Raw genomic sequence first — 27,149 nt, 5'->3', positions numbered from 1 at the left:
TTATATGTGGTCGTAAACTCTCTGTTGCGAAGAAATTGTTGTAGACTGTGATGTGTAAGTTGATGAGCATCCTGACGACTTCTGTTAGATCTCCTAGGAGTTAAAGATTTATTGATTTTATAACCCACTCTTCATTTTCTTTTTTTTAGTGATTTGGTTTTTATGCTCTTCTCTGTATACATCCCTGTTTTTTCTTCGTCTTTGGTCAGGTCTGATGGCCAGAACTGAACAGCATATTCTAGATGGGGTCTGACCCGGGTGTTGTTGTGTCCATTGTTCTGTGGTTTATGTTTCCTTCTGTGAAACCAAACGTTCTGGTGACTTTATCATAAACAGTAAGGCATTATTGTGCGTGTTGTAGGTCATAACTTTCTAATAATCCAAGATATTTTTCTTCTATTATTTATTTTATGTCATTTTTAACAATGAAATCCAATAAACTGTCATGTTTCTGTCAGCTCCATTAGTGCCAGAATTCTATTAAATCTTTAAACTGATGTCCTTGGAGTTTTTTTTTTCCACGGGGTTAGGAGAGAGGCCTGGGAGGCGAGGGGACGACGGGAGGGCTGGAGTGGGAGCCATATTTCATGAGGTTTATGGTCATGGGCACAGGAAGTGGGAGGCGGGCGCGGAGGCCGAGGGAACAGGGTATCGGGTTACCGGGGCGGCCTTGTGGGAGGAGGGGAGAATAATGGCTGGGAGGTGACTAGTTAAGAGGCGGCGGGGATTGAGAATAGAAGAGTTGGTGAGAGACGGGGACAGGGGATAGAGATGGGAGACAGATGTAAAGGATTGAGAAGGAGTCTGGGATAAAGCGGGTTGGAGATGTGAATAATAGAGAGAAGTGAGTTGCTAGGAGGTGGAGTGGACGGGGTGGGGATGAGAAAAATTGAAGAATGGTTGGGAAGTGAGGATCGGGGATAGGAAATTGGGTAGGAGATGGGTAAGATGGAGGGAGAGTGTGAAGTTTTAGGTCATGGCAGGTCGAGGATAGAAGTGTGGATAGGATAGGAGATAGAAAAGCGGGTGACACTGGGCTTTGCTATTTATGAGAGGGACTGATCATGAAGGCTCGCTCATCAACCTGAGACCCTTGCCCACTTTAGAACGCTACAGACAACAGTGGTTCTGTTATCATCCATTTACCATTTTATAACAGGAGATTGCCCGAATTGCAGGGACCGTTTTATTACAAGAGATTGTCCACATTACAGCGACTGTAGGAACATACTTAAGCCACGTCCTTGGAAAGCAATGAGGTTAAGTCCTCTCCAAGCGAACACAAAAGACATCTGAAGTTCAGTTGATTTAATCTCCGGTTGGGTGGCTGTGCAGCATGCTACTCCTCCATGTCGCGGTTACTTCTTGGTAAGGTCAAGTGTCCAAGCCTGGTTAGTCATGAGGTCGCGAGTGTGTGGTCAGGTTCCCCCACGAGGAGGTGGCTCTCCCGGACTCATCATTCAGGTGTACATAGTGTACGCTTCCTAAGTATTTATACCTTGTTACTTTTAGTGAACAGATGAACATCATTCAGAAGGGACGTCTTGGAAAGAGAGTTGAGGTGAATGGTGATTGGTCCTCTGCTTCTGGAGAGAGAGAGAGAGAGAGAGAGAGAGAGAGAGAGAGAGAGAGAGAGAGAGAGAGAGAGAGAGAGACTTACAACATTATCAAGACTGATTCATGCGCATAATTTCTCCTGGTTCCTCCAATCACGACTCATTACGCTTTCAACCAGCTTCCTTCTGGACTGCGTGGCTGTTCGCTGACAGTGACGTTCGTTCACACTCAAACGTTGCGCTTAGTATCCGGAGACTGTGTTAACTGAGGCTGTACTCCCTGGAGCGCAGATGGAAGGTACAGTTCCCAACTCAAACGCTCGGAAATATTATCCAGCTGGCACTACAGGCAAGGAAGACTTTGTAAAACACTACCTCTGAAATTCATATGTGCCATATGCACAAAAAGAGAGAACGCCTTAAACACCTGGGGCCCACTTGATTTGTGCCGGTAATCCCGGCAGGTTTATTGTGCACCCCATGCTCATCCTGTGAGCGGTAGCGCAAAAGGGGTCACGGGTCTTGGTCAGACCCCAGTGGGTTGCTATTACATAAGATGTTACAGAAATGTTTCATTACATATGCTTCATTGCAAGACTCTTGAATACCTTGCCTTGTATCATCAGACACAACATAGGATGCACCTTAGTGAAGCTGAAAATTAACCCTAGACAAGTACCAACGAAGTGTACCGGACCAGCTAGGCTGTGGGGGCTTATATGGGTCTGCAGGTTGCGTCTTGCAACATCTTGGCTGACCAACAGTTGGAGCTTGAGCCCAGACTAGGCTGTGGGGATAGTAGACCTCCGAAGACTCATCTAGGTGTTCATCAGGTATAGGCCCCTCGTTGGTTCAACACGTCACCTCACGTTTCTGAAAGTATGTGGATGTCGTCCACAGTGATAGCTCCACGCCAGTCCAGCAGGCGTGAGATATGGAGAGCAGTCACAAATTGACATTTTCCATGGCTCAACGACGACGGGGGAAATTGAATGCAGGGTGTGCTTGTGGGAGTTGATTTGGAAGGTAAGGGTTGTGGACAGGGAGTTAGTGAAGGGGAGAGGGATGGAAAGTGTGGGAAGGGAGTTGAGGGAGTGGTTTGGAGATAAGAGGAGAGAGGGAGAGTTTACTTTTAAAGCCTTTATTTGTTTAGATATACATAAGTTAAGAATTCCGTTGGGTGATGGGTGGAGGTATGTACAGTACATCGACATAAGAAGGTGACAGGTGGGCCCAAGTGGGTCCAGGGACCCGGAGGATCCTCGTCCCGTCTGAAGAGAGAGGTCTTGGATATATGAAGTAGATGATACGTTATTACAGGATGGTAAATGATACTGACGTTAACACAGGTAACAGCATTTATTTAACGCAATCATGTATGAAATAAATCTCAAGTACAAAATATGTCATACATATACAGAACATTGTTAACAGGAGTTCATGAAGAAACATTTGACAGTTACAATATACACACACACACACACACAAATTACGTATACACTAAGTATATGTGTGTGTATTTCAAACGGGACAAAATATAGTGGACAGTTCTTAGCACTGAGGTAGGGAAAGGTTGTTGTAGATGGAGTGACGGGTTTGGATGTAGAATAGTCGCTAAGGAAGGTTGTATGGCAGTGGATAATGGTGGTTGTACAGCAACAGGTAACGGAGGCTGTGTAGCATTAGGTAACGGAGGTTGTATGGCAGTAGGTAACGGAGGTTGTATGGCAGTAGATAACGGAGGTTGTATTGCAGTAGATAACGGAGGTTGTATGGCAGTAGGTAACGGAGGTTGTATGGCAGTAGATAACGGAGGTTGTATTGTAGTAGGTAACGGAGGTTGTATGGCAGTAGATAACGGAGGTTGTATGGCAGTAGATAACGGAGGTTGTATGGCAGCAGGTAACGGAGGTTGTATGGCAGTAGATAACGGAGGTTGTATGGCAGTAGGTAACGGAGGTTGTATGGCAGTAGATAACGGAGGTTGTATGGCAGTAGGTAACGGAGGTTGTATGGCAGTAGGTAACGGAGGTTGTATGGCAGTAGATAACGGAGAGCTGTGAAAAATGGAAGGGGTGGAGAGGGGGTTAACCCTATGGACACGCTTCACCTGGCCGTCTGTACCAACCGTCAGTGTAGCGAGGAGGTCCAACTGTACATTTCCTTTCCAGGACGGTCTGGACCTGAGATCTGATCATTCTTTGAAACGTCATTTGCTGTCGGTTCCTGCACAACGCCGTGCACGTCCACTGTGTTGTTGTTTTTGTTTCTTTTTTCTTCTGTGCTGTTCCGTGAGATTTACATTTTCATATTCTTCATATGCGTCGTGCGCCATGGAAATATGATCGGATTATCATGGTTCTGGCATTTCGTGATTGGATATCTCCCTCATCCCTTGCTCAGCTCTCTCTCTCTCTCTCTCTCTCTCTCTCTCTCTCTCTCTCTCTCTCTCTCTCTCTCTCTCTCTCTCTATCTATCTATCTATCTATCTATCTATCTATCTCGCTCACTCTCGGTACCGCTACGCAAAGCCCACGTTGTTGTGATGGAAGCATACTCTCACGGGATGATGGACATCTAACCCACTGCTGTCTTGACTTAAACTACGTGTAACCCTGCATGACCTTTCCTTAGTCAATCAAGAGGCAAATCCTCAATGAATTTAACGGCCACGCCCACACAGGTAACGCTGTCGGCGTAGTCGACTCGACAAGCTCAAAGGTACGCGTGTATCAGCGATGGTCGTTCAGGCAGTCAGTCCCTGGCTTTTGAGACACTGAGGCACCATCTCCGCCTGTGAACGTCCAGTATGTGACTCCTGACTCATCTCTTCCTGACAGAGTCTTTGGTGTGTGTTGTCTGCCGTTCAGCATCATCAACTTACTAATGTGGCAGCAGTCTAATTACGGAACCTGTTGGTACGCCTCTTGCCAGATATGCCTACCTTTACACCTGTCAACTTTTGCATCGGTACCAAGCAGCTTTCACGACGACTTATACTTAACTCCCATGCGCCAGACTTTGTGGCACCTGTCTCAACTCCAGCATGTGCACCAGCGCCACGGAAATCGTGCAACAGCGCCACGGAAATCGTGCATTCATCATCTCACTTTACCTCAACTCACCTCATCCTCTTGCCTAATCCTGCACTACTTGAAGCAGCTCACCCTGAGCTGCTTCACTTCCGCGCTCACACATTGTTACCTGAGTTACCCTGACTCCCGTAAGCAGTTCAATCTTTACTTCAAAAATAGCAAACCCCTTCAGATATTTATTTATCTACTGATTTATTTGAATCAATATTTCATTATCTTCATCTGTTCTCGTGCCCGTCAGAGCCACAGTTTAAATGTCATGCACGCTTTAGTTACATTAAGCTGTGCTTCCAGGAATCGCAAATGGATTTTGTTGTCCTGCCCAGACATTACATATTATGGAGTACTCCTGTGTATCTTGGTATCTTGCTTCGTTGTTCTGTGTTAAAGCTAGTACTTGTCTATACAATGTTTGATTTTGTACTTTTTTTTCATTTAGTCCGATGTGTTGATAAGAAACGACCTCCACACCTGCTAGTGACTCAGAGCTTAGCAGATAAACTTCATGACGCCACACGCTAAGCTTAGGACGTCAGTTGCCTGTCACCCAATTGAAGCCCAAGTATAGGTGGACGTTCTGGCTGTCTTGACAAGTGGTCTTCCCTTGGAAGATCAGTGTGCGGAATTTTTTTTTTCTTATGTTGGAGGCTCCAGCCATGGACAAAAAGTCCACGACATGAAAGACCTGTCCTTTGAAAAGTGCCAGGTCATAGTTATCAGGGAAGACGTGAGAGAGTAGAGAGTTTCAAAGCCTCAAGGTTTAGGGAAGGAAACAGTCATCAAAACGGCCCACCCTTGAGTTGCCAACAGCCACACAGTAAACATGGGACGCAGCAGCTTGCTGAGTATTGCGTGGTCTAGCTAGTGGTGCGGGCACACAAGCAGCCTGTTGTCGGGAGCTAAAACCAAAGTAATACCTGTAGAAGAGGGAAAGTGAACCAACTTTGCGGCGTAGGGCAAGGGTGTCAACTTTTGAAGCTAGCCTGGGAGAGTTGGTGAATCGGACCGTTTTCGACTCGACTATATCAAGTAATGATGCAGAGCTGGAACCACCCCAGACGTAAGAGCGCTACTCATTACAAGGACGCATCAATTCTTTGTATAAGCGAACACCCAGTTTGATAGAGGCAGACTTGACTGTTTCTGCAATATGGGGCTTCCAAGCTAGTGTCGATGTTACAGTAATACTAATTATGTTTATTGAGTCAAGAGGTGGATTTACATGTTAGTCAAAGGAGAGCGGAAAATTGGGAGGAATTTTCGATCGAGACAAGGACAGAAACCGAGTCTTGGAGGCATTAAAAGTAACCAGGTTTTGTCTAACCCACTGAGATAATGCTGTTCAAGTCTGAATATATTGTGGATGTTGTGTCGAGACGAGAGGCAGATCAAGTGAGAGAAGTAAGAGCAGATTTGAAAGATGTAGATAAATGCAGTGCTGAGTAGTCAGCATTTGCGTCCATTTGGTTATATGTAGAAGAAGGTAAACCGTTGATGAAAAGGAGAACAAGTATAGGAGACAGAACAGAACCTTGAGGGGTACCTCTTTTGTTGGAAAAGGAGGAGAGGCTACTTCATCAACAACCACGGAGATAGATAGGTCCTAGAGGGAAAAAGGGATCAAAGTAAAAAGGAAAGCCAAAAACAGGGGAGCTTAGAGATGAGACTCCGGTGCCACAACCTGTCAAAAGCTCTGATATGTCAGGGGCATCCACATAGCAGTCTCTAAAATCTGGGATGATGACCAGACATTAGTAAGATAGAAGAGAATATTGCCATGATCTCGCTTTACGGAAGCCATACTGGTGGTCAGAGAGAAGACTGTGAGATTCAAGATGTCTGAGGATATGGGAGATGAGGAGGGATTCAGACTGGAAATAAGAGATGTCAAAGCAACAGGACGACAGTTAGAGGGGTTAGAATGGTCACCCGTTTTAGAGATATGATGCCCCAGCTCATGCTTCCAAGGAGAAATAAAAATTCTGGTTTTTAAACAGAAACGGAACAGGCAAGCAAAACACAGGTTCAAGCTTGGAGGCACAGTCTTTCGGTGCATGGGGATGGTTGCCATCAGACCCCTGTAATCCTATTGCGCTACCGCTCACGGGATGAGCATGGGGTGCACAATAAATTTGCCGGGGACACCGGCACAAATCAATCAGATCCATAAGCCTGCCTGCCTGTGTCTAGAGAGAGAAGCGCTTTCCGGACGGTTCGAAAAGAGATTTACGGAGAGGGGCAGAGGATTAGTAAGAGGAGCATCAGGGGATCTAGGAATGTCATTCAGGGGAGAGTTACAGCGGAAACGAGAACCAAAGAGTTGCTTTGTATACGGGAATGACAGCCATAGTATCGTCAGCACGGAAAAGTGAAGGAAAGGTAGAGCGACAGATGTTAGCGATGCCCTTAGCTGAAGAAAGAACTATCAGTGGATGAAGTGATGTTATCGCACTTCCTTTGGATAAAGGAACGCATTGCCTCCCGGATTACGTACCCGAAGTGATTACGGGCAGCCATTCGTGCAACAATAAGCCCCGCTATACGATATACCCAAGGAAAGTCAGAAAAGAATTTTCCTATTCCATTCAGCTCCATTGAAGTGCCACTGTTTACGTTTTAGAGGGGCTGCTGAAAGTTGAGGTGCTGCTATAATAAATTTATTTATGAGAGTATGATGAGATGAACCAACCGGGGATGAGAATGTGTAGCTACAACGCGAAGAATAAATGTTGAAAAACAGATCCAGAGTATTAGGAGAGTGGTCACAGCGGTCAGGAATATGGGTGGGGTGAGTGTTGGGTGTTGTTTGGGCAGAGAGAGAGCCCTGACAAGTGGGCTTTGCCTCGTGGTCAGTGTGTGTGTGTGTGTGTGTGTGTGTGTGGGTGGGTGGAGTGTCGGGGAGAGGTATGGTGTTGTGAGAGGGGGAGGGAGGGGTTATGGAGAGGGAACACGTGTGAGCACCGGTCCTGGAGGTTTCCCTCCCTAGGGTTGCATGTGAGGGAGCCACGTGCGCCCCACCTCTCTCTCTCTTTGTCTGCGTGGCGTCATCACCTTACTGTCGCCATCGGCCACCTGCCCGTCGCTACCACCTGCCACTTCCCATTACTTGCCATTCCCCACTACTTGCCTCTCCCCACTACTTGCCACTCCCCACCATTTGCCACTCCCCACCACTTGCCACTCCACCACTTACCACTCTCCACCACTTGCCATTCCCCACCACCTGCTCTTAACTTTTGACTTAATAGAACATATGTTAAGTTAGAAGTCAAGAGCCGGTTGGGGGGAGTGGCAGGTAATGGAGAATGGCTAGTGGTGGAGAGTGGCAAGTGGTGGTGAGGGTAGAGGCGAGTGGCGGCTGGAGCGGTGGGTCGTGTGGGTATGGAAGGAAGACTGGCAGGAGGGCAGTGAACCGATTCATGATGTATCCTTGTTTTTTTATCCTCCTCCCTCCCGTCACTCTTTCCCTTGCCCTCCTCCTCCTCCATCCCTGCCCTCATACCCCCCCCTCCCAGCCCTCTTTCCCTTCCCTTCTGTTTCCCTCCCCTCTCCCTCTCCCTCCCCACCATCAGCCATCGTTGTGGTCGGTGATGGAGTCTGGAGAGAAGCCACCTGTGCCTTTGATGCCTCCGCCAGCACAGCCTGACCCTTGCCCTGCCTCTGCCCTGTTGCCCTCACCCCTCCTGGTAACTCCCATGTTCTCCCCTTCCCCAATATTTGTTTTCTCCCCCTCCTCCTCCTCGTCCCCTCCTTCGTTGGTCCTCACTTTACACAGGCTCTGTCACTGTTTGATCCACCGTCTCGTTTCTTATCTATTCTGTACACAGTTAAAGTACTTTCCCGTTATTTCTCAACCGTTCAATTCCTTCGTCTTTCACGGATTATAGTTGTGCAGCTCCACCCATCCACATCCATCGTACACCCTCATCCACTGTACATCCACACCCAGTTGTACACCCACACCCGTTGTAAACTCTCATCAGTTGTATTCCTTTTCCCAGTGTACATCCTCATCCATTGTATACACCCACTTTACACATTCCCCATTGTACGCCTCCATCCTTTGTACACCATTTCCATCCGTCGTACCCCTTCGACCATTGTACACCCTCGACCATTGTACTCTTTCATCCATTGTACACCCTCGTTCATTGTACACCCTCACTCCTTCCTTATCTGTTCCCCGCGTGCCTCCCTCCTCGCCCGTCGTGCCAGCCGGGTGGCGGGTTGGATGTTTTTACGAGGATAAAAACAGCGAAGAATGGCGGTCGTCTCGCGCGCCTCGATACCCATTATTAATGGCTGGCGTCGACCTAACCATCGTGTGCCCCTCGGGAGGGACCCACAAGCCTTTCCGGGATATGAGGTGCCTGTGTTGTGCCTCCTGGGGAAGCTGCTGCAAACATCGCCCCTGGGTTATGAGGTGCTGGTGGTGTGCCCTGGGGGAGGCTGCTGCAGGCACCGCCCCCGGGTTGCCTAGTGCTGGTGGCGTTCCCTGGGGGAGGCTGCTGCAGGTGTTTCATTCCTGTCTAGCGCGGGCGTGACTGTTGCCGGAGGGAGGGCACCAGAAGGGCGTAGGTCAGGTCGCTGATGGACCTGAATGATTACATGGTGATCAGGTTGATGATTAATCAGTAATGTGAGTAACATTGTGGCTCATTCCACGTGAGATCATAACGCTTAACTCACGGCTGAATGTGATACAGGAATGGCTCGAGACGGGTCGGCCTGACGGAAGGTTTGGAGGGTGGTAGGTTAGGAGACTGACCGAAGGTTTGGAGGGTGGCATGAGGTCTGGAGACTGACGGAAGGTTTGGAGGGTGGCAGGAGGTCTGGAGACTGACGGAAGGTTTGGAGGGTGGCAGGAGGTCTGGAGACAGACGGAAGGTTTGGAGGGTGGCAGGAGGTCTGGAGACTGACGGAAGGTTTGGAGGGTGGCAGGAGGTCTGGAGACTGACGGAAGGTTTGGAGGGTTGTAGGAGGTCGAGCTGTGATTACAAGAGAGAGGGAGAAGGGAAGTGGTGAGGCTGGTAGGGGAGAGAGAGAGAGAGAGAGAGAGAGAGAGAGAGAGAGAGAGAGAGAGAGAGAGAGAGAGAGAGAGAGAGAGAGGACATTTTAACGATTGCTTTGTGTCGGTATCCACGGTAAATATATTGTGCCGCCCATGCTCATCCTGTGAGCAGTAGCGCAAAACGATTACAGAGGTCACAGAGGGCGTTAGTCAGGCCCCAGTGATGGTGACGACTACTCCGTCTGTCCCGGACGCCACGCCTGTCCCATCCGCCACGCCTCTACCAGCAGCGTCGCCACTCCTGCGGAGCCTTGTCTCGCTTCCATGGTAACCACCGCAGAGAATATTATAATATTGAATTCCTTCAAGGTATTGCATGCGATTCTGACATATCAGAGACATCCTAATATTATGAATCATCATGCATTTGGTAATATATTCAGGGTTATTATGAACTGATGCAATATCTTCCTACTGCTTCATCATATGAGAAGCTAAGAAATTGTTTCTGTATCATTCAGTGTTTAGTGGGGCAGTGAGATAGGTAAGTAGAGACCTTCAGTGTTTAGTGGGTTAGTAAGATAGGTAAGTAGAGACCTTCATTGTTTAGTGGGTTAGTAAGATAGGTAAGTAGAGACCTTCAGTGTTTAGTGGGTTAGTAAGATAGGTAAGTAGAGACCTTCAGTGTTTAGTGGGTTAGTAAGATAGGTAAGTAGAGACCTTCAGTGTTTAGTGGGTTAGTAAGATAGGTAAGTAGAGACCTTCAGTGTTTAGTGGGGTAGTAAGATAGAGAGGTAGAGACCTTCAGTGTTTAGTGGGTTAGTAAGATAGGTAAGTAGAGACCTTCAGTGTTTAGTGGGGTGGTAAGATAGGTAAGTAGAGACCTTCAGTGTTTAGTGGGGTAGTAAGATAGAGAGGTAGAGACCTTCAGTGTTTAGTGGGGTAGTAAGACAGTTAAGTAGAGACCTTCAGTGTTTAGTGGGGTAGTAAGACAGTTAAGTAGAGACCTTCAGTGTTTAGTGGGGTAGTAAGATAGAGAGGTAGAGACCTTCAGTGTTTAGTGGGTTAGTAAGATAGGTAAGTAGAGACCTTCAGTGTTTAGTGGGGTGGTAAGATAGGTAAGTAGAGACCTTCAGTGTTTTGTGGGGTAGTAAGATAGAGAGGTAGAGACCTTCAGTGTTTAGTGGGGTAGTAAGATAGGTAAGTAGAGACCTTCAGTGTTTAGTGGGGTAGTAAGATAGGTAAGTAGAGACCTTCAGTGTATAGTGGGTTAGTAAGATAGGTAAGTAGAGACCTTCAGTGTTTAGTGGGGTAGTAAGATAGGTAAGTAGAGACCTTTATAGAGTTAAAGAAAGATAGGTAAGTCTCAGAGACCTTTAGTGAAGTGTGTTTACTCAGGCGAGTGAGAGTGGTGAGTCAGTGGGCAGGAATTACAGTGGACGGGGAGGTCCCAGCTCCCAGGCCCTGGTTGCAGGCCACGTCACCGTAACATCTCTTGTGGTCCCCGGGTCACAACACGAGAGGGGTCACAACATGGGAGGGTCAAAGCATGGGAGTGTCACAACTTGGGAGGGTCACAGCATGAGAGGGTCAGAACATGGGAGTGTCACAACTTAGGAGGGTCACAGCATGAGAGGGTCACAACATGGGAGTGCCACAACTTGGGAGGGTCACAACATGAGAGGGTCAGAACATGGGAGTGTCACAACTTGGGAGGGTCACAGCATGAGAGGGTCACAATATGGGAGGGTCACAGCATGGGAGACTCACAACATGGGAGGGTCACAACATGGGAGGGTCACAGCATGGGAGACTCACAACATGGGAGGGTCACAACATGGGAGGGTCACAGCATGGGAGACTCACAACATGGGAGGGTCACAACATGGGAGGGTCACAACATGGGAGGGTCACAACATGAGAGGGTCACAACATGAGAGGGTCAGAACATGGGAGTGTCACAACTTGGGAGGGTCACAGCATGAGAGGGTCACAATATGGGAGGGTCACAACATGGGAGGGTCACAACATGAGAGGGTCACAACATGAGAGGGTCAGAACATGGGAGTGTCACAACTTGGGAGGGCCACAGCATGAGAGGGTCACAATATGGGAGTGTCACAGCATGGGAGACTCACAACAAGGGAGGGTCACAACAGGGGAGAGTCACAGCACAGGAGAGTTAGGAAAGTCATTGTGTGTGTGTGTGTGTGTGTGTGTGTGTGTGTGTGTGTGTGTGTGTCTTGTTCTTGTTGCTAGGTTATACCTTATTATGTCGGTAATGGTATATCATGTTGCGGCTACACAAAGTTCTTGTCACTCCACCACTCCACTATAACACCCTCGCGTCACCATTACACCAAGTCTTCGTAACGCTCTACGTCACCAATACTCCCTGTCCTTGCCACGCCCTGAGATGCCATTACACCAAGTGCTAGTCACGTCCCACGTCACTAACACTCCCTGTCCTTACCACACCCTCACGTCACCATTACACAAGTATTCGTCACGCCTCACGTCACCATTACACAAGTATTCGTCACGCCCCACGTCACCAGTATAATCAGTGTCCTCGTCACGCTCCACTTCACTATCATCATTTTCCTTGTTACTCTCCACCTCACCAAGACTCCCTGTCTTTGCTATGCTCTTACGTCACAATTACACCATGTCCTTGCCACGCCCCCACATCACCTTTACACCAAGTCCTCGTTACGCCCCACGTCACCAAGTCTTGGCTACGCTCCACTTCACCAATACCTCACGTCCTTGCCACCACGCCCCCTCGTGATCACCAAGACCTTGGTCATGGCCACCTTGACTTGATCTGAGTGTATGTGGTAAACTATACAGTTTGATTACACCAAGGATAACACATACATAACTACACTTATTTGTTTTCATTGTAAAGAAGAACTGTGACAGGGTACATAAATGTAGGTGAACTAGATACAAAACAGAATGATTTCATAATGACTACGTAGTCAAACTAATATTTAGGAAGTGAGCGCTGGTATTAACATCAATGTAGGATCTTTAAAATCTAGTAACAACACATTAATACCGTGAGCACTTATTCCAGAAACACGATTTTCCTTGTTTCTTAAAAAACTATGTTTAGCTGGACATTGTTTGACTGACGGTGGAAGATCATTGCTTAACACTATACCGGTATACTTGAGTGGACTCTTACCAAATACCTCTTACTCAAGGTACAACTCATGATGAATCACTAGAACTTGTTCCATACCTGTGCTGATCCTAAACCATCATACCGTTACGTCTCATGTGTCACTACCATTTACCATGTTATACGTGCGTCCATGTGTGAGTTACTCTGCTCAGTAATCTACTGGGAGAGTGCGTCTCCTTGTCTTACCAGGTGTTGGAGGTTCGTCTGTATCCTCAACTCGGTCTGGGATCTACTTACGTTGTCGTTGCTGTGATTAGTGAGGCTGTTTGATGCCGCAGGCTTGCGTACCTTCCCTCCTTACAGCCTGGCTGGTCAAGTACCTACCCCCTTGCAAGTATTTGGGTATATTTCCTCTCAGGTTTTTGAGGCTTGAATTGGTTGGTCCATAATGTTTGTGCTGCTCTGCTGGTTGTGAACTGAACAGTCTCGGGCCACGCATGTTACCACTATTGTCTGCTGTTAATGGCACCTTTTGATGGTGGTTCGTATTGTCGTCTCTCCCCCTTCGTACCATCAGGGACCAGTTTTTGAGAGCTGACGGGAAATCGTGCCTCCTTGGGTTACTGTCACCTCTGATTTCTGTCTTACTTCCGTCAGCGCCACAGACGGTACTCTGATACGGTATTTCTCTGTAGTTCTTCATTTTGAGTACTGTTTATGGTCTTCGTTGCCTGTGCTCTGGGCTGTCTCTTTGTCTGTGTGGTCCGTTCTGGTTGTGGTTTGTGATGGCTGTGGTCCGTTCTCGTTACGGTCTGTTCTGGTTATGGTCGGTGCGAGCTGTAGACTGTAGACTAAGCTGGCTGGAGTCGTTTGTGCCTGTGTAGGGTACTTTGTTTTTATGTCGATTTTTCAAAAAAGAACTCTCTAGTTCCTTCGATTTGCACTTGGATACGCACGCTTGAATAGGGGATTTGATCAGGTGGTGATAAAGACATCCGGGTCACAGAGCAAGCTGCGTGGGTAGCAGACGATTCCCCGGAAACGACCTGAGGTGTACGTGGGTCGAGAACCTGAAGACTGCTGGCGTTGCAGCGGCGCCCTCCCTCCATGTGCCGGTGTGGAGGTTCTAGACCCTCGTCCAGAGCCTGGGTGCTGGGGGAGATCCCTGGTGACCTCACCTGCTCCACATCACCTCCGTGACCACATGTTCACGCCACTTTACACCTGCACCAGTCGTGTTCACCTTGTCACTTTCAAGATTTTCAACGTTACTGAGACATGAAGAAAATCAGCAAAATTGTGTTTCCCAACATGCAACACACGGACTAATCTTTCTGAACAGGTTTTCGGGGTGATTTTTTCCCCCATCTTCGTTATGATGTATGAAGCCGTAACGGTGAGGGCGGATGTGACCTTATGTTAACCGGTTCGTAACACGTGACAGTGTGCAGAGGATGAGGCGGGAGGAAGGGAAAGTGTGCCAAGTTAGCGGAGGTGAACAGCGTGACGTGAGTGATGAGCCATAGATAGTTGAGTATGTCAGAGGAAGCGGTTCATCGACTGATAAATTGATTGGTTTGCTCTAAAAATTAAGATGAAGGGAGACAGAGGTTCGTTCAAAGTTACTGATTGATGAGTACCTTCTGTGATGAGTACTGGTGGAAGTTAGAGATAAATGAAATCATGGCAGGTACTGTAAGTTATGGATGGTGAAATAGTTCTGTATTGGGGTAATATTGAGGTTAAAGTGGCCAAGGTCAGAGTTACGGTACAGGCAGAAGGTGACGATTTTGGATCAGGGTTATGTAAGACATGAGAATTGAATAGGTATTAGAGTACCATTAGTATGGCTGTATGTAAGACGAGGGAAGTATGTTATGAAAGCTGTATGGATCGGTACTGTGACCTGTAGAAATTTGAATTGTATCAAGCTCTCAGAAGTGTACTGGAGGTGCTGCAGCTTTGCAAAGTACAGACAGCTGAAATGTGCATCTTGACCTCTGGTGATGCAAGAAGACCCATCAGGAGACTGCATGAACTGCCCGGACCAGTACTGACGGAAGGCAAGCCCACCAGGAACCTGCACGAGTTGCCTGGCCATATAGTGAGGCAAGACGACCCCACCTGGAGACTGCACGAACTGACCTGCCATCTGGTGACGCAGGGCGACATCATTAGGAACAGACAAAAGGAATAATTACCCACCGTCTGGAGAATATGCCTATAAGGACGGGTCTTGGTCTCTGATCTGTTAGGGGTTAACATGACTATCACTGAATGATTCATAGCATCGGTAACTTTGGTTTTGTTAAAAGAAATTCCCGAGTTCTTATTTGAAGGAATTTATAGGTACCTTTTTTTTTTGTCTTGTTTTATTTCTCCTTGCCATCCCGGCTTAGCCAGTTAGCGTCAGAAACAGATGACCGAGCCCTTGCCAAATCCTACGATGTCTTCTACATTTAGATAGTGATAATACAAGGGGGAAAGATTTCAGTTGCCCACTCCTGCCCCTTGTTTTTTGCCTTCTACGACAAGCAGGAGATAACACGGATGTTGTAGCACAATATATACCTAGGAATAAATCAGAATGAAATAAATGCGAAAACTATTGCATGATAATTATGTGGTTATTGTTTAGGGCCAGATGGTTGTAATATAATTGCTGTTATTATTGAAACGCATTATATTGGTACACTTCGCAGGATGGGTGAAGATATTTGAAGTTATCTCGCTACTGTGGGAACACCAAAGAAATTCTTAAACAAGTTCTCGTATGCTCAGACAGTCAGAGCTCACAGCAAATCGCCAGCGTTGTTCCTTCCACAAGGGATATAACATTGGAACATTTACCCGTATTGTTGTCTCGTGTTGATACTGCTCACTAATTTGGAAACCGATCAGTACAGCGACCCTCTGACCACAAAGCTAACAATAGCAAGTCGTATGTTCTCAAGTTTAGACTCGGGGTATCATCGTGAGTGTGGATGGAGCCTCCTTCCTGGTGGAGAGGCTCCAGGCGTTCCTATATAAGTGTTGAAGGGGCGTCCAGCCTGGTGGAGAAGCTCCAGGCGTTCCTTCATCTGTGTGGAAGGTGCGTCGTGCTTGGTGGAGAAGCTCCAGGCGTTCCTTCATCTGTGTGGAAGGTGCGTCGTACTTGGTGGAGAAGCTCCAGACGTTCCCTCATCTGTGTGGAAGATAACATCGTTCTTGGTGGAGAAGCTCCACCATTTCGCCGTGAGGCGAAACGTTTTAATAAAAGATGAAATATGGAGGGTATTTTTTTATATCCCAGAGATGAAAGCTGAGTCTGGGCTCCCATCGTGGAAAGAAAAGTACGGGAGGTAAGAGGAAAGATGAATTCAAGAGAAAATGTGGAACTTTTCGAGAGGATGTCTAAAAGTTTCCGAGAGGAAACACGATGAAAAAAGTTCGAGGAAAAAGGAAAGATGAACGTACAAAACTGACAAATGAAAAGAGAAACTTGAAGAAAGAAGCAAGGGGAATGAATTATGGAAGACCGTGAAGGCAAAAAAAGAAAAAGAGCTTTCGCTGATTAATAGAGAAAAATGCGAGAAAGATTATGATAGACGGAAGAGGAAGATCATTGAAAAATGCTTCGAATGGGAGTGAAATAGAAGACAAAAAATTAAGTAAAAGTATAAATATCCCAGACATAAGATTGAGATGAAAGGAGTCATCGAGAAAAAAATGATGGAAAAAAGGAGAAAGATTCACAAAAGAGAAAAATTGTGGAAGTTTTTAAAGACGACAGTTCACTCCCAGGTGTCTAAAAACGCTACACTTCCTCCAAATTCTATTAATTCAAACTCACACCCCAACTATCCTTTCCTGCCCTGGATAACCTTGTTTTTATTCACATTTACTTTCAACATCATCCTGTCCCGCACTCCTCCAAACTCAGTCACTAGTTTCTCACTCGAATCAGCCACCCGTGCTGTGTTGTCTGCAAAGGCCACCTGACTCATTTCCCAGACCCTCTCATCCCCAACAGACAGCATACTCGCCCCTCTCTCCAAGACTCTTGCCTTTACCTCCATCACCACCCCATCCTTAAACCAATTAAAAAGCCATTTAGACATCACTAACCCCTCCCCCAGACCAGCCTTCACTTAGAACCGCTCAGTCTCCTCTCTTCCTACTCGTACACATGACTTACACCCTTGATAAGAAAACTTCTCACTGCTTCTAGCAGCTCTCCTCCCACACCATACATTTGGAAGACCTTCCACGGGCATCTCCCTCAACCCTCTGGTATGTCTTCTCCAGATCCATAAGTGCCACATAAAATCTCTCTTTCTCTAAGTATTTCTCACATACTTTCTTTAAGCAAACACCTGATCCTCACATCCTACACCACTTCTGAAACCCCTTTGCTCCTCCTCAATCTGATGTTCTTTACATGCATTACCCTCCCAATCACCACTCCCTCATACAACTCACCAGATACACTCAACAAACTTATACCTCTGTAATTTGTACATTTACCTTCATCCCCCTCGCCTTTATACAGTGGCACTATTCATGCATTCCACCAATCCTCAGGCACTTCACTATGATCCATACTTACATTGAAAATCCTTACCAACCAATCAACAACACGCTTCCCCTTTCTTAAAGAATTCAACTGCAGCACCGTCCACTCCAGCCTCCTTGCCACATCTTACCTCTTATGATGCTTTCACCACCTTTCACCTAACTACTCTCCCTGACACTCTCTTTCCATACAACCTTAACCCAAACACCTTACATTTGTCACCCTATCATCGAACTTATTTAAAGTTGATGGCATTTGTGCGTGAGAATATATATATATATATATATATATATATATATATATATATATATATATATATATATATATATATATATATATATATGAATATATGAACAAAAGACCGGTGTAGACCCAGTTGCTCACCAACGTGAGACGAAGGGTATTCGAGTACACAGTATTAGAATAGTCATTTCTCTTAGGGGCGATCATAGCCTGGCGGTAGCGCCCCCGCCTGTTGCACAGGGGTCCCGGGTTCGATCTTGGCTGTTGGAGGTTTGTATGTTCTATGAAGGAGCGCGTTCAAATGCACTTTGTTCGTAATCATATACCTCCTCGTTGTACAGTAAGGTTCAGTAAAATGCTATCTGCTGATTGTGTGAGCCTGATGGGAAAAGACCGATGTCGACCCCATTGCTCACCAACGTGAGACGAAGGGTATTCGAGTACATAGTATTCGAAGAGTCATTTCTCTTAGGGGCGATCATAGCCTTTTGCTCACCAGTGTGAGACGAAGGGTATTCGAGTACAAAAATATAATATGATAATAATAATGATAATAATATATATATATATATATATATATATATATATATATATATATATATATATATATATATATATATATATATATATATATATATATTTTTTTTTTTTTTTTTTTTGAAATCATGTCGTGATCCTGGAAATAAGATAAACGCGTTTTGTGGGGATCCTGAAAGAACCTGCGAAACTTGTCGACCAGATCACCAGTCGTTCAGGTAAGTGAAGGTGATCTGCTTGAGCAGAGTTTAAAGTTTGCTGCACTGGCCAAGCACATGACGAACGGAGGCCTTGCAGGTATCCAGGTGAAGAAACTCGCAGCATCGCCTCAAACAGTTGCCAGAGTAACCCATCATGCAGTTCCTCTGAGAACTCCCTGTCGTGGCCATATGCCATCATCCCAGGCGTCTGGAAAGCTAGGCAGTTTCAGAGCAGACGTCCAGTTAGATCGCGTCATTTTGTCTCAGTGATGCGCTTCAGTGAATGGACATCTTTCTGGTTCCACACTTTGTAGTGTGTGAGGGAGACATCGCTATGGCTGCTGGGCACTGCTCTCCCGGCATGGTGGGCCTGCTGTTGGCCAAATGCTACACGTGTTGGGAAAACCGCACACACCTCAGGCTGTTGCTACAAGACACCAGTACGTAGAGATATTTCCCGGTTTTCCAGCATCTGTTGCTACTAGACACCTATGTGTAAACATTTTGCTGAAGAACATGACATAAGGAAGCTGCCTCACCGGGAACTCCCCTTCCCAGGAACCTCGGCAGGACGGCGGAGTTGAAAAATGTTAATATACCGACCATCGCTAGCCTTCAATATAGAAGTGTCCCTAGTGTGGTAAACGCGGTGTAACACTAAGGCACCAGGACTCTCCTCTCAGACTTTCTAGCCCTCCGACAGGCAGGCCCGGGGAGGAGAAGTACTGACACAAATCCTTTTATCATCGTACCAACTCCACAGATAGGAGTATCACGTACTTACTTAGCACCTGGGTTTAGGCGAAGACAGTGTGAACATGTATATTTGGTATCTTTTCTTGCCACTTGCGAGTATGAGAACCGAAAGGAGGAAATCATCTTCAACTTGAAAAACAGCTTTTTAAGTCGCTCTTTTAGGCAGTACTCCAAAAACTCGTACGCTTACCAGTTACTGATTAATCACTGAATCATCTCATTTTGATAATAGGTTTATTGTTTTTCATAAATACTGCAGTAAGATTTACTGCAACAAAACTAGGGTTTTTTTTATTATTTGTATTATTAATATCTCATTAATGCTCAGATGGATGCTTAATATGCAATCATAAACGATGTCTTCTTTGCTCCCCCAGGTTACACATGAGCTAGCAACAGTCCTGGCCTCTCCATGTAAGGGAGCCTGATACCTAATGAATAACAGAGACAGACATTACCTAACATGGATCAACGTCGTATACCTTAACATTAGGAGTATGAACTCTCCTATGGCAGCAGCAGCTTCCTTAATAACAACCACCTTGTGCAAGACTATTACACTACAGGTTCAGGTGTCCAGAAAGAATCACATCAGTTCTTTAATGCTTAAGAGCCTAACTAACAGCTGATATCGTATTAGATAACATGCCCCTAACATGTACACTGGTATTCGCTTCCTTGCACGAGAAAGGAAGGGCCGACTGTGTGTGAGTCATACACATTATGACCAAGGAGGTGGACTCATCTGTGCCACCAGTGTACGTACATCTTAACAACTGCATAAGCACAAAGCACAGTTGGGTAGGATCTACAAGGCACAGAAATACATTATCTGATTCCAAAGAAGCTCTTTGCTTCCTTGACTGTCTTGATCAGTGTGTAATGGCACGATCAACCTTATTCAAAGGTTACCCAGTGCCTTCAGTGACGGAGCGTTTAACATATAGACCCCTTGTATTCCCTCTCATGTTGGCTTCAGTCATCATTGGCAGAACAGTCCCGTCATAAGGCGGAGGTATACCTCAGCCTGGGTATGATAATGCTGTTAAGTCCAAACCAGTCCGTGGCCAAGTACAAGACCAGAACTAGACACTGTGATAACTTGACACCCAGGGTTAACGAGGGTTACAGACGTGTATATGGCAGATAGAATGACGTCTTCTTAGACACAATTCTGTTTAGATTATGTGATGTACTGCGTAAGTACACACTACGGTACATAAGAGTGTGCCACTATATCACCGAATTGTGGCGGTCCTCAGGTTTCAAGTTTTATAAACTTTAAAATGCTTTTATGACACTGCCATACGTAAGGACGTCCCACTCCTGTACCTGGATATAGTTTTATGTAGTTCAGGGGAGTCCGTTTCTTTTCTGATATCCTCTGAAGTTCCTCACCCTTGATTTCTCACCTTTGTTTCTTGCCTCACATGTTACTCTGATCACTTAAATAACTAGTAACCTAGCCTGTTGTGTGTCTTTGTATTAACAGTATATATATATATATATATATATATATATATATATATATATATATATATATATATATATATATATATATATATACACACACATGTACGTATTCATACTTGCTGCCTTCATCCATTCTCGTTGCCACCCCGCCACACATGAAACAGCACCCCTCTACCCCTGCGCGCGCGCAAGGTAGCTTCAGGAAAAGACAACAAAGGCCACATTCGTTCACACTCAGTGTCTCTCTCTCTCTCTCTATATATATATATATATATATATATATTTGTAAGAGGTCACAGTGGTGCGCGTGATTTAGTATATGCATAAAACCACAAGAAAATGAAACGCGATAAGTTCCCAGGTGCACTTTCATGTAATGATCATATCGTCTGATGATATACAAGAATTAGATAGAAGACGTAGAACAGTCAGTTGATATACAAGGAAGAGACGTAGCTAAGACGCCATTGGCAAACAAGCGTTACCGGATAATGGAGTTCGGGTCAGGCATCATGCCTGTCATAAAATGTTTTTATGATGTGGATGGGAAAGGGAACTGTTTACAAATTTTGCCAACGACAAAGCTATCCAGTTTGTATAGACCTTTCGTAATATTAATGTTACAATTCTTTGTGTATTTGACAATAGAAGATTAAATGATATTTCTCGTGGTAAAAGTGTTACAATTTATAAGTGAAGTAGCGTTTCTCCAGTCAATACAATGGTCACAATTTTTGTTAGGCTAAAGCAACATTGATATAGTATAAGAACAGCACAAGAATCAAATACCTTGTTTAATCATGTTAAAATGTGCTGTCGCCACCATAGGGGGTGGTAAGTACGATTATGGATTTGGTGAACTGGTTGGGTAGAAGCAGGAGGCTATACAGGCGGAGGGAGGTACGAAAGAACAGGAGACTGTAGGAAAGTGATGTTGCAAGGGTGAGAGTAGAGAAGGTCAGGTGGAATCCTGGTGTGGTGGGTGGTGAGGGCACGGAAGGTACAGGGAAAGCCTGGTACGGTTGGTGGGGAGAATAGGGAAGGCACGGGGAAACCTGTAAGGAAGTAAGGAGTAAGGAAGATGCACGGGATCCTGGTAGGGTAGGTGAGGTGAGGGCCGTCCAGTAGTGAGGGAAGGGAAGGAGCAGGAAGGTACTGGGGATCCTGGAGGGGAAGACAGGTTCTTGAAGGGCAAGTCTGGTGGTGATACATTATTCACTGTCGTCAGAATACATTAAGAATATATCCACTTTACTATCCTTCATCCGCCTGTTGTGGTGGGTAGGGAAGAGCCATCTTCTTTACTATCTTGTATCCACCTTTAGTAGTGGGTGGGGAGGAGGCTCCTGCTTTACCACCTGGTAACCATATAAATAAACTAAAATTTATATATATTATGACTGTCCTTTAGCAGATGAACTCGGTCATTGTCTGTCAGGTCGTCTGTTTTCTGGCTTTCCCAGGTATACCCATGACATGTGTCATGGGTATACAAACATACTTTCAGAAGATTGTTTGAATTTATTCTACCTCATCCAGTTAAGAGTGAATGTGAACAAAGTTCGGATAATGAGATACCGTAAGAGGATGGGACAAGATGGCATTAAAGTACAGTTTGGGAGGACCTGGAGGAAGTGAAGTGCTCTAGGTACCTGGCAGTGTACATAACACTTGCGGCAGATTATACAGAAGGAAGTGTTTGTACCTCTTGTGTTAAGTAGTGATTGTCTGTAGATGAGAATTCAAGTGACGGCGTCAAGACGAGACGAAGATCAGGAAGTGGATTAAGAGAGGGTAGGGAAGAAATAGAGAGGGAGGGCGATGTAACAGCAAAGAGTGAAGACTAAGAAATGGAGGTGTAGGATGGGAGATGAGAGAGCGAGATGGATTAAGGAAGAGGTAGTGTTAGAGAGGCTTGCGTGTGAGAGCGAGGACGGATGAGAGGGAGGGAGAGTAGCGGCACCAGCCGGGCAGACAAGGCCGGTGAGGGATGTTTGGTGACTGCATCAGGCCACTGCATGGATGATGGTGGAAGCTGTGGCTGGCCACTCATTGCGACATCAGGGGGACCTGGCTGGAGGAAAGTATCGCCTCTCTGGGGCAGGAACCACACACTCCTCCATGACACATCTATCATGGCTAGCAGAATACGGGAGTTGCTTGCACGTGCGTGCGATTTGCTCACACAACGACTTATTTGCATGCGTGCTATTCGATAACGCCACACTAGGTATTTCTCCCCCGCCCACTTCTAGCGTGGTGTGTCGCTTGCTGGTCAATATTGAGGTGACGGTAGTCACGCCACACACATGCACCTCCCTGTGCCATCAGGGTATACATGCAGGACGAAGGAAGTGTGTGCATCGAACTTAGTTTTTAGGTAGAAAAAAAGATTGCCATAGGGGGAGGGTAAAAGAAAAAAAAGTTGCCTTAGAGGGGTAAGTGGTCATAGCAATCTGTTGTGGGAGAAACACTGACTTCTTGGGATTGAGTAGGGTAGGAGGAGAGCATTGTCGAGTTGTATTCGCTTTAACCCCTTGAGCAAGACGGTACGACCCTTGGCCAAGACGATTTTACCCTTGGTCATGACGGTTCGGACAGCGATGCGACCCTTGGGTGGCGTGACATTTGATATGGTCCTTAAGGAGGTCGAAGGTTACGGCGTGGTATTCAAAGGTCGTACCGTCGTGCTCAAGGTTTGCACTGTCATGTTTAAGGGTTTGTACTGTCATGCTCAAGGGTCGTACCGTCGTGCTTATTTTCTACTGTCATACTTAAGGGTCATACCGTCGTGCTCAAGGGTTTTGCCATCGTGGTCAAGGGTCGTACCGTTGTGGTCAAGGGTCATCCCGTCGTGCTCAGGGGTCGCAACGTCGTTGATCAAGGGTCTTGCCATCGTGCTCGAGGGTCGCACCGTCGTGGTCAGGGGTCGTCCCTTCGTGCTCAAGGGTCGCAACGTCGTTGATCAAGGGTCTTGCCATCGTGCTCAAGAGTCGTACCGTCGTGCTCAAGAGTTGCGCCGTCGTGCTCAAGGGTCGCAACGTCATCTTCAAGGATCGCAACGTCATGCTCAAGGGTTGAAGGCTATTGCTCAGCCGTGTGAAGGGACAAAGAGGATGACCTGGCGGCACTGACACTGACCCTGCAGGGGGGAGCGGGAGGGGAGACTGGCTCTTCGTTGGTTGGTTGGCAAGTCATGAAGTTAAAGGGAGGGAGGGGGAGGAGGTGTAGTATGCAGGGAGGGGGAGGAGCACAGCTTTAACCTGGAGAAAGTGGAGGAGTATAATGACGACACAAGGGCCGAGAGTGGAGAGGTGAGAGGCGGCAGCGGTGAGGACTGGACGCCGGGAGGTGATGGGTGGTGAGGACACCCCATCTGGGGGGAGGTAGTAATGTCTCGTGGAGGTAATAACGATGATGGTGAAGGTACGGTTGATGGTGATGGTGGCGATGGTGCCTGGTGGAGGGGCGGGAAGGAGCTGAAGATGTACGCGTACTGAGCCAGACGCTCGGGGAAAGAGATTGAATTATGATGGGAGTATTTTTAGTGTGGGGCATAATATAGCAGCGAGGGGACCTCAAGGGGAAAAATGTTTTGAGACCCAGAGGCAGAGGGCAAGTGGGAGATGGCAGTGAGGGAAGAGTTGAGGGTTGGAGCGGTACATTACAGCCGGGAGTGAGGGAAAGATGAAGAGGTGGTGGTTGGAGACAGAAGACATAAAGATAGGGACATGCGGGTGTGTGTGTTTGTGTATGAAGGCGCTGGAATGGCGAGAGAATGGAAGTGAGCGTTGGAGAGTGGCACCACAAGTGGATGATGAGGAGAGGGTGGAGGAGTGTTGGTTCTTGAGTCGTAGGTCATGTGAAGTAAAGGGTTTAGAATACTGGCTTAGAGATCTACGTAGGTCCAGCCAGTGACTCGAGAGCTCCTACGGATCTGCACACGGTCTTTTGACAGTGTTATCTTTCTCGTGTCTTCGTGCATCGCTGATGCCATCAATTCATTAATTACATTAATAATTTCATGGCAGGTTATTCATGCCCATAATTAACCAGTAAACAACAGGATTTTTTTTTAAATGTAAATCGGATATTTGCCTCATATTTCATCCAGTGGTTAACTGTTTTGCGTACATCATTTTTATGGAAGTTGGTGATGCCCGAGATGTATGGCTAGGTCTCTTACACATACCTGTGAACTTCATAGATTAAGTTGACCGACCAGTGACTGGTGGTTCATCTGATCCAGGAGTCAGGTCTCGCCTGGATGTTGTGGCCAGTCTGACGCCACGCATTGAAACCCTTGTGATATGGACACACACACACACACACACACACACACACACACACACACACACACACACACACACACATATATATATATATATATATATATATATATATATATATATATATATATATATATATATATATATATATATATATATATATATATATCTTAGGAACTGCGTTGAGCGAGACATGTGTCCACGTGTGTTTGCTATGGTGAGGAGGGTGGGTGTAGAGGTGAGGTTGATGGATGTAAACCCAGAACAAACACCCATGTTATTATATATGGGTCGAGTGTTTACCTCATTCCTTATATGCTCTTCCCTACGAAGGTAGGAGTGACACGGGTCTCCCCCACGCCACCCCCAACTATTGACAAAGGGCTGGACCTGCGGCCGGCCTAAGAAGGCAAATATAGATTTTTTCCTGGTGCAGTGTGCGCGAGGGCGGGAGTGAGACCATGACTCATGCACCACCTGGCGCCGCCTCACCCTCTCTACCACTAGGAATGTTATCTGTGAAATGAAACAGGAAAGAACTCTCTCGCCGGGTGTTTTAAATCAATGGATTTTTAGACTAAAGCATCCGAGTGGTGCGTTCTTCGGTGTTCATTGTGAAGTCTGCGTCAACGAAGTACAAGAAGGACCGTTCTACTACCCTTGGCGTCGACATCTTGGTTTAGTTGTACATGCGAGTTCAGTTCTCAGCCGTTGTGTGATGTACGGTCACGTAGCTTCACATGTAGATGCATGTTGATGAGCACTTCAGCATCCCGCCAAAAAGCGGGTCGTCCTGACCTGAATTTCACGCCTCAGAGGTGAACTTCGTCATCGGTGATTACCTATGTTTTGTTCGTAGTAATTGTCAGACACGTTAATTACCCCTGAGTTGAGGTAACATGTACGGTGCAGTTCAGTTGTGCCTCCAGGACTCTGTACTCCCGGTGTGTGTTGTTGACACCCACGGGGTAGATGACTGCCGCTGGCGCCAGTCGTCGGCTGAGCATCGGCAAAGACACGTCAAGAGCGGCATTTCCGGCTGTGTGTGCCGCGCCGCTGGCTGCGTCTTGCGTGGGACGTTTCCGTCGCATGGGAAACGGCGGCAGTGAGTCACTCGGTCAATATGGAGCAATATAGGTGGCGAGCACGTACTCGTGAGCGAGTCCCCCTGGGGGCGGCTGGCGCTACACCGCGCGCGTTCTTATCAGGAGTCGGGCCTCCGCCGCCTGGTTCCTACACACACACACACACACACACACACACTGCCGGGTCTACATGACCCACCCGACGCTGTATTACTCCTACACTTTTTCCCCCAAGGAAACCTTGCTGGTTTTTCCTCGTCTTTTTTCGTCTTTTCATTGTCATGAATACACCGTCGCCCGCTAGCTCTGAGTAGCGTCCCGCCCGCCATTGTGATAGACGGATGCAAGTCCAGGTGAAAGGATGTCCAACATCCTTATACCTTCCGTAATGACGGGTTCGACTGAGTCTGTTGAAGAGGAGGGGAGAAGTTATCTCGAGATCCACTGGTGTATATAAAACTCCAGACTAACTTAGTGTGTGGTTGTTGGTGAAGCATCAGCCCGGCGTAAACACGGTTCATATAATGGTCTCATTTGTTCTGTCTGAGTGGTAATGAGTCAGAAAGGTGGAGGGGAGGCGATCCACCCATCACTCAGGTGAGGATCCCCCTGCCACCCGTACCTCCACCCTACCACCCCCACAGTGCACACACACACACACACACACACACACACACACACACACACACACACACACACACACACACACCTCACCACGGAGCCCAACTAGCTCCGTATGGATGTTGTGTACAGCTCAAGGTTTAAATTAACCCAGTTACCCTCATTGACTTAAGGTCTTGGATATTGGAGAGACTTGGTGTGGTGTCACGTACAGGGGGTGCAGTGGGGGTCAGCCCAGACTGATTGTGGCCACACCTGAGAATGATGGTTGGGACCAATGACAGCTCTGGTGTCAGTACAGGTGGTATAGATCGTCAGCTGTGATGGTACCTGGTGTCAGCAGAGGTGGCACCGTCATTCAGCCATTATTGTACCTGGTGTCAGCACACGTGGCACCGACCGTCAGCCGTGATGGTATCTGGTGTCGGTACACGTGGCACCGTCCGTCCGTCAGCCGTGATGGTACCTGGTGTCAGAACACGTGGTACCGTCCGTCAGCAGTGAGGATGTGTCGTGGGTAGACACAGACACTTCACCCTGTACATGACTCGTCTTTCCTCCCCTTCACTCCCACTCACGCGACCTTCTCTCCCAG

Source organism: Panulirus ornatus, chromosome 3, assembly GCF_036320965.1.
Source record: "Panulirus ornatus isolate Po-2019 chromosome 3, ASM3632096v1, whole genome shotgun sequence".
Classification (NCBI taxonomy): Eukaryota; Metazoa; Arthropoda; class Malacostraca; order Decapoda; family Palinuridae; genus Panulirus; species Panulirus ornatus.
Note: the sequence above shows the minus strand (reverse complement) of the source record.